We start from the raw sequence: 9,677 nt of genomic DNA, 5'->3' as shown, positions 1-9,677 counted from the left end.
TTTACGGCAATTGAAGTTGTGTGTGTGTGACGCGCTTGGTGTGTGCAAAGAGCAATTTAGTTGCGTGTGTGACGAATGCGTATGCGCAAAATAGCACGACCACGAACGGAGGTGGAACATCGCATTTTGGCGTTTGGTGTGCGCAGAGCAATCGAGTTGTGCGTGCGACGCGTTTGTTCGAGCAAACAGCACGGCCACGAACGAAGCGATGCAAGGTGGAACAGCGCGTGTTGCACAATCGAGTTGTGTGTGTGCGTGTGTGACGCGTTTGTGATGCGCAAACAGCACGACGACGATAGTCTTCTAAAACTGCGCCAGAGCAAACCGATTGTCGAGTACTTCATACGTATTGCGCGGGCGGTAAAACTAGAGAAACACGGGATTGCGACGCGACCAGCCGCAGTGTATAGGACTGTACGTGCGCTGCGTACGTTTTTGTAATGCACCGGCGGAGAAGTGGGAAATCATGATTAATTTGGCCGATCATTGTCAAAAGCAAAGGCTTACCCTTAATTAGGGGTTATCCCCTACCTTCTACTGAAACTGCAACCTCTAGTAGTCTTCATGCACTATTGTAATCATGACACCATACGACGATACCCTCTGACGTGGGGCCCAGACTACTGGAGAGCTGGTTGATCAAGCTTGCTCAATAAACTTGACCTTTTGTTCTTTGATTATGCTACAGTGCTAGAGCGTAGTTTCTTGCTATTAGTAAACAGGCAAGACAACAAAGCATTGCTACTCTACTCCTGTTGTGGCTCTACAGTCAATGACACTAGAGGGGAAAGGAATCGAGAACCAAGCCAAGGGGCAAATTGTGTTTAGTCAGTCTTAAACACCCTTAACTCAATGTTTTAAATGCCTGTATGGTTGATACCTTGTCTAGTGAAACTTCTTGCCATCCCCAAAATGTGCATAGCACCAGAGGTATAGTTTGACAGCTGTAAGCAGTGCAATTAAGGGAGTGCAGTACCTGTATTGCAGCTTTACACTGGCTAAGATATTGAAGCTTGGGAGTACGTTCATATTTCTCATCTATAGTGTGGCAAGAACTTGTAATCCGCCCTCAAGTTCTGCTGGAGCACAAGCTACTGTTGCTCCTTTGTGCAGCTAGTGTCAGCAGACAAGCTTGCAGTATTGCTAGGTAGAAAAGCACTTAGGCTTCACGACCATCCAAGTCATAAATGAATAAGTGCATGACTAGAAGTTGTAAATTGCAAAAAACAGTTCAAATGCCATTGAGCATAGTTGCGCTAATGCAATGTATCCTTCGGAGCATTGTACGAGCCATGGTAGTTCCCACGTTGTGTTGAAGTGCCACACCAGTGACATATGATAATGATGCTAGTGTGATCCAGTGTGGCTGTGCATTGTTCTATAAAAACTTTTCATGTGTTTTAGATTATATTTAGTGCAGTATCTGAAAGGTTATGCGCAGAAGACGATAGTTGACCTTACAGCCATTTTTTCTATACAGTCCTTCACTTTCCATCAAGGTCAGCAAATCATTGAAGCCCCAAAATAACACATTTAATATTGGTACTCAGATTGAACAGTTTCAGTTCTATGCGTATGTTTCAGAGAACTAGACCAAACATCTAGAATGAAAATTTAGCTACCTATTGATGCTGTAGCTTTAGGCTCTGCAGGAACCATTTATCTGCAGCGCCCAACTTATCCCGTATTTGACGGATCATGATAGATGTGTGAAGAAGCACGAGTGTTATGCAGAACAGTTTTAAAGAGGTAATGAACCTCTACCACATAATTCATAAATAACTGGAAGGCTTCTCCTAAGGAAATGTTCGTGCTCTGCACTGTAACATTGACAAGTCCCTCCCTAAGACAAGGTGATAAAGAGAGCTGGTTTTATGAATCTGTTGTATTTCCACAATTTTAACATGGTATAAGTGAGGCCCAAGGCATAAATGGGACTGCGTGCTGTTCTGTATGCGTGCTGCGCTTATTGTAAAGATCAACAGTAGCCAATCAATAGCCATTTTATTGAAGATGCAAACTGGATCATATCCTAGGGCCAACTCACTGTCAATGAAAACTGTTATACTGGCTTCCTGCACTGTTTATTGATCATGGACTTCTTTTTGAGGTGCGATTGAAGTCCCTCAATATCTTAAACTATGAATTGCAACTGGGAGAACATGTCCATTCATTAGGACCACACTTTTTGTATTTAGCTTTCATCATTGTAAACAGCTTCATAATGAGAGGAACCTCAGACGAAATGCTTATTTTTTCCTGGCATCCTTCTTCTGCCTCCTTTGTAAGCACTAACTATGGACATGTAAACAAGGTAATCTTGCATTTATCCTGCCTACAAGTGCCTCTTTTGACATTCATGCCTGTATTGCCTTTTCAGTGCCACTGAAAAGGCAATACTGGCCACTGAACAGTAATGACGAAAGCATTGTGCGGAAATATGCAAGGTGATCAGGAAATGTAAAATGAGTCATACACCCGACTGTAGCAAACTGTTACAGAGAAAACCCATGCAGGTTTCTCGGAAAGTTTTCACAAACCTACCACATGCTTCAGACTGCTCCTGTTATTCAGATGTCTGCGATAAGACGTAAAAGTAGGTTCTCTTGGGCCCATCTATTCTCTAGTTCATGAAGTCTTCATTCCAGAGAGCCTCACCATGCCATAACACGAACCCCCGTATTCATAAATGCATCTTAACTTGAAGCCCATGCTTGACTCGATTTAAATGATGCCTGTCGTGAACACACCAAAAGAAACGCAATGAGCATCTTGGGCGCGTTCACACCATGCGTCATTTATATCAAGTCAAGCGTGAGCTTCAAGATGTATTGCTGAATACGGCGGTAAGACTTGATAAAGGTTGCTATTAATTATTTGTCCAATGTTTCAGTTTTCTCATCAAGAATATCTAGCTTTTTCTGAATGCTACCAATTTCTGCTTCATTCTCCTTTTCACCACATGTGCTTCATGACAATCTCTTTCATCTTTCCATCCCTTCTCCTTTCCCATGCTGTTGGCCAACGTGCAGGTGTCTATGCGCTAGACAGTTACGATGTGGTCAGCAGGCTTTGGATTTCTCTGTCAACTAATTTCTCTCTTTGCTTTTGTGATCAAGTCTGCCTGACCCTTAGATTACTGTATACAATGAAAACAAGGCCTTTTCTTTAAAGAGTAACAAAAAGCATCTATATTTTCAGATAACACTTGTGGCTAAGAAAGCAAACCAAGTCCAATTATGGATGGTCTCCATTTTTTTTTCAACATGCAAGGAGCATTGTGCACACACCTCTCAAGCATAAAGGCAGCACGTATGAGCCATGATGCCTCAATAGCTCCCATGTCTGATCACCCAAAAGAAGGCAGGCCAAACATAAAATTTGTTTTTTTTTGGAAATTCCGTTTATTACAGCTAAAATTTTATCTTGAAAACACAAAAAGTAGTCTTCATTTCAAGACCGTGCAACCTCTGGCTGTATTTTGCAGAGCATGAAAACATGAAAATATACTAAATTGAAATGGCAACAGCAAAGAAACACTGGCTTCCATCTTCTGGAATGCAGAAGAGAGTGACACTGTACATGGTAATCCAAAGTATGGACCCAACTTGGTCGTAGCATACATGCTCTGTGCTGATGTAACTTTATTTAGAACTGAAGTGTGGCATCCACTACTCGCCTCTGTCGTCAAAGGCCATTTCATGTTGCCACACATTCTTTATCCCCTACCTGAAAAGATTACATTACACCATGAAGATGACAAAGCTCACATGCATTATTGTTAATATTTAAAGCGAACAGCTTTATTTGCCTCTCGACAGCACATGGCATAATTTGTTTAATGTAAAAGGTTGAAGCAATTCATCGGCATGTGCTTCACAATGTACCTTGCAAAGATTCCTCATTAACAAATATACTGTTTCGAGAGTTTTCATTTCAGTTTGCTGACACAATGACAAGAGACAGGAGGGAAGCTATGAAGCTGCTTGTCTCTCCACACCAAAAGCCAGCACCTATAAACTCTGCTAAAGATGTACTTCTCAAAATCTGGCTACTCCTTGACCAATCTGTGCGAAAATGTTAAATACGCGAGTCAGAAGTTATGTCAATCAGGCTGCTGCCACTCAAAGGGCAAAGCTCAAAAAAGAAGGAAAGAAGAGCACGTGTGAATGTTTCATGCTTTATAATGTAGAATAAAGATTCACCAATGCCAGGAATGACACGCATCAGTGCCAGCGGGAACATCGTCTTGAGAATGGCTCCTTGATTTGGATTACATATTTCAACTAACAATTCTGCTGCATTGATTTACAGGTTGTATTTATGAAATCAGCAGCAATTCTGCTCGTACAGTTTGAGAAATACACCAAAATTGATGCATGGTTCTTTCACATAAGAATTTGAAGGATAAATTCTAGGAAGCGTTACAAAGGCAGAAACAGTGTTCGAAGGTGTCAGAATGAGGGCCATGAAATGAGGTCCTTGACTAACCGAACAGTGCCGCTGCTGCAGACATTTTAACCATGAAATGCTTTTAGCTCCTGTTGTCAGCCACCTTCAATGAACCAAAAGCCAGAGCCATTATCCTGGCACTCAAACCAGCTCATCCGGGCAAACAGTCAAGACTGCAATACATATGCTAGTTACTTCCTAAACATATTACAAAAAATATTGCTTCTGAGTTCTAAATATTTGCTCACAATATCACTCAAGCTGTAACTTCTAGTACGCTGAAGTTTTATTTGTCACTTCCAATAGCGACGTTCAAAGGCAAATACAAGGCACTGTACACTTGATTGTCATTTTTTCGCACCGAGACACAGTTGCTTGTGCTCTTTTCAATGCGAGCAGTCCCTGAGGTTCACGGCACATATGGTGGACCAAGACGAGACTTGCAATGGGGTTCTGTCTTGGACAGGAAACTTGCTTCCATATGGACCAGTGTACAGTTGCGTGATGCAGTGGGGTGGGGTGTGCCGTTGCGAATGTGCGCTACACCCATTTTAAGATTGTGGCTAGTATCATCTACAATCAATCTCCTTTGTCGGCAGCCATTTCATGCTTACATCTACTCTCGATTACAGGAGAGCCAGTATTTTTTAGTGTCTCCTGAACAGCCTAAAAATGCTCATACAAAATTCTCCAAAGAGTGCAAGCGCTTCCGAGCTTTTTTAGTCTGTACATTCCAGCTATCTGAAATGAATCCAAGAAAGTAGTGGATGTTAAGGATATGATCATAGAGCTGTGGCATATTACTTCGAGGTAGATGAAGTGGTACACGAAGGTGTCCTGTGTATTCTATTTCGGTGATAACATCATAGGGAACTGCTGGATAGTGTTCAGGAGAGATGCCGCGCTAGTGCGGCCAGCATCAAGTGCAATCAAAACGCGGCTTTGCTGTTGTTCAAAGCAGATATTGCATTCGCCCTACAGTAGAAAGGAAACGAAGCAACACCTTCAAGAAGGCAGTCCCCAAACAGTGAAAAAAAAAAAGGTTGGAGGACACTTAGGCTGCGCCTTTAAGAGTGGAACACGATAGCATTAAAAGAGCCCTGGCTGCTTCTCACGCTTCCGGGCAGCTGCAGCTTATGCTTCTGTAATGTTTCCCTGGAAATGCTGGTGGCAAACGCTATGCACGAAGGCGAGCTTTCTGGGGCGTGGCACTCCTAAGACAGACCTGAAATGGCAGCTGGAAAAGGGGTTTGTGTTTGAGTTTCCGCGCAACAGAATTATGTTTTCTCGCATATTCAAATTACAATCCAACGCTATCATGTCTCAAAGTTGTGTGCAAGTCACATTTTATGAATTTTTGACACATCCTACTTTAAGAATTTTAATTAGTTCAGTAATGCCTATATGCCACGTGGAGGGCCTGCAAGAATCGGGATGCATGGTTCGAAATTAATTTTCTCATATGGAAAAGGTCACCAACACCACTGCTGGATTTTCAGCGACACGGGGCCCTGAACGCTATGGCTGTTAATACTATTGTGAATCAGTTCCAGGCCAACAGCACATGTGCCATGCACAAAAAAAAAGCACATGCACGTGGGCACTTCCCAAACATTTTTTTACAATAAAGGCAGAGGAAAAACCTTCGCTGCTAAGGCATCAGATGAGTAATGTGTAAAACATGCAATATAAAGCTTAATTGTACACCCGACAACGACTACATTGTAACGTAGATTGGAGACAGAGTCTTGCAAAATATACGCTTCTCTTTAATGGCAGGCCAGAACAAGTGCGTGCAGCTTACGCACTTCACCGTCTTTAGTGGCACCGACCTTTGCACGCGCCGTCCTGCGGTGCGGGAGCCCCACATCTTTGTGTCAATTGCCTCTCGTGAGAAGAGCGACCGTCTCAGTTGCGTCAAAAAGTTCTTTCAGCTACATAAGAAATGGAGCTCCTCAGGTGCATCTCAGCATTCAGGTATGCACGTAGTATGGTTTCATGCGCACTACACGAACACCTTCAGCGGGAGGACGACGACGGAGTGAACTGGGGTCAGAACTGCAGGGGACCACTTCATAGGTCACGTCACTGAGGCGGCGTGTAACCTTGTAGGGACCAAAATACCGGCGGATCAACTTTTCTGAGAGTCCACGGTGGCAGACGGGCGTCCAGACCCACACACAGCCGCCGGTATTCTAATGGATGTCGCGTCGACCTTGGTTGTATCGAAGGGTGGCGGTATGCTGTTGGCTCCGGATACGATGCCGAGCAAGCTGATGTGCCTCTTCGGCTCTTTGTACGAATTCTTCTACGTGTTCGCTGGTCGGGCTATTATCAGCCATAGGTAGCATGGCGTCAAGTGTTGACCTGAAGTGGCGCCCATATACAAGTTCGAACAGCGTAAACTGTGTAGTCTCCTGTACAGCAGCGTTATACCCGAAAGTCACATAGGGTAAGATCGCGTCCCACGTCTTGTGCTCTACGTCGATATACGTGGAGAGCATATCAGCCAGTGTTCTGTTCAGACGTTCCATTAATCCATTGGTTTGGGGGTGATATGCAGTGTTCTTGCGGTGAGAGCTATGCATCAGCTGCAGAACATCCTGCATAAGTTCCGCTGTAAATTCTGTACCGCGGTCAGTGATGAGAACAGACGGTGCACTATGTCGTAGGACGATGTGGCGTACAAAGAACTTGGCCACTTTATATAAATTTACTTGCGAAATAGCTTCGGTTTCGGTGTACCAGGTTAAGTAGTCGGTAGCGACGACTATCCATCTGTTGTGCGAAGAGGTCACTGGGAATGGCCCAAGTAGATCAATTCCTATTTGTTGGAACAGTGCTTGAGGAAGGTCCACAGGATGGAGAAAGCCAGTCGGTTTAACTGGTGCTTTCTTGCGGCGCTGACAATCATGGCAGGTCTTCATGTACCGTTGCACAGAAGAATAAAGCCGGGGCCAGTAATACTTCTGTCGTATCCTTGCCTAAAGTCTTGGCGAATCCCAGGTGTGCCGCGCATGGCTCATGATGGCAGGCTCGCAAAATGTTGTGGCGTAGCGTCGATGGCACGACAAGGAGGTACGTATTGGGGCCGCTTCCGCCATTTTTCCTGTAAAGGACGTTGTTGTGCAAGTAGTATGATGATAAGCCGCGCATGAGCAAGCAGGGTAAAACACCTTCAACTCCTTGGAGGTGTTCGATCCGCGGCAGCAGCTCAGCGTCAGTGCGCTGGTGCTCAGCCATCTTTATGGCGTCAATAACTAATGCGGCGACAAATGGCAAGTCATGGTCAGGGTCCAACGAGGTCGTAGGGAGTGGTGCACGTGACAAACAGTCAGCGTCACTGTGCTTCCTGCCAGATCGGTAGACAACTGTAATATCATACTCTTGTAAGCGAAGGCTCCAATGGGCTAGTTTGCCTGAAGGATCCTTGAGGTTGGCAAGCCAGCACAGGGCGTGGTTGATCGCTGACAGTGTTAGAGGGTCTACCGTACAAGTAGGGTAGGAATTTGCCAATTGCCCACACAACCGCTAAGCATTCTTTTTCAGTGGTTGAGTAGTTTTTCTCAGCCTCGGTGAGAGTGAGACTGCGGTTTGCATAAGCAACGGGGCATTCCGCACCAGCTTGCCACTGCACAAGCGCCGAGACTCGCATTGCTGGCATCAGTATAGATTTCAGTGTCAGCGTCTTCGTTGAAATGAGCAAGTATCGGGGCCTCTTGCAAACGCTTGCGCAATTCATTGAACGACTGCTGCTGCTCGTCTGCCCAAATGAAAGGCACATCATCGCATGTAAGCCCTGTCAGAGGCTCAGCAATTCTCGAGAAGCCCTTGATAAAGCGCTCATAATATGCGCACAAACTAAGGAAGCGTTGGACAGCCTTCTTGTCTGTGGGTGGTGAAAACTCAGCGACGGCAGCTAACTTGAGCTCTTGGAACCCGAAGTAGCATTTTTCAGGCTTGATGGTGAGGCCGGCAGTATGGATCGCAGTGAGGACACCCTCGAGTCATGCGAAATGTTCGTCAAACGTGCTCGAGAACACAAGGACATCGTCCAAGTATGCGAGGCAGGTTTGCCATTTGAGTTCAGCAAGCACGGTATCCATCGTCCGCTGAAAGGTGGCAGGTGCGAAACAGAGACCGAAGGGGAGAACTTTGAACTCATAAAGCCCACCAGGTGTCACAAATGCTGTTTTTTCACGACCCTGTTCATCAACTTCAATTTGCCAATATCCTGATTTAAGATCCAACGAAGAAAAAAACTGGGTATGTTGTAGACGATCCAATGCGTCAACGATGCGTGGCAATGAATAAACATCACGCTTGGTGACACGGTTCAACTTTCTGTAATCTCCACAGAAGCATAGTGTGTTGTCTTTCTTTATAACACTACAAGGGAGGCCCACGGGCTGGCGGATGGCTAGATCACGTCGTTTTGGAGCATCTCTTTCACCTGATGCTTGATCGCTTCCCTTTCCACTGGAGACCCTCTGTAAGGATGCTGACGAACAGGACTTGCAGACTCGTCCGTAATAATGCAGTGCTTTGTGATGGACTTGCGCCGCACTTTGGATGACGTTGAAAAACGGTCCACAAATTCATTCGCGAGACTCAGTAGACGGTCTTTCTGATGGTCTGGCAGAGCGGCGTTAACGTGAATCCGTGCTTTTAGGCTGGGGAACCCAGATTGCTGAGACGATGCGGTTTCCAATGTGGCAATGTCAGTAATGTTAGTGATTTCGTGAAGAAATGAGCTCAGTTCACCTATGTCGTTCCTCGCGGTACATGCCAATAGTTGTTGCTAAAGTTTGTTAGCAAAACAACTGAACATTTGTTTTGCACCTGAAGAAGCCCTCTGGCTATACAAATGTGGTGCTCAAGAAGCAGGGGCATGTTTGCCACAGCAATTCCTTCGGCGGCGTCCTCCATATCACATTGGACAAGGGTAAGCACGCTGCTCTTGGGTGGCAACATGATGTGATCGTCAGTTACGCGAAGCGCGACGTCACGGTCGTTGTCATTACTGTTCACTATGGCTTGCGTAGTAGTGAAGCTGACTCTAGACTCTTGCAGGTCGGTAATGGCACCGTTCGCCTGAAGGAAATCCATGCCGAGTATAAGGTCCTTTGAACATTCAGGAAGACTGACGAAGTCGCCAATGTACGCGAAGCCCCGAATGTTGACTCGTGCCGTGCACCGGCCCATTGGAGTTATGAGATGCCCTC

The sequence above is a fragment of the Dermacentor albipictus genome, unplaced genomic scaffold (genome assembly GCF_038994185.2).
Source record: "Dermacentor albipictus isolate Rhodes 1998 colony unplaced genomic scaffold, USDA_Dalb.pri_finalv2 scaffold_89, whole genome shotgun sequence".
NCBI classification, from domain to species: domain Eukaryota; kingdom Metazoa; phylum Arthropoda; class Arachnida; order Ixodida; family Ixodidae; genus Dermacentor; species Dermacentor albipictus.
Note: the sequence above shows the minus strand (reverse complement) of the source record.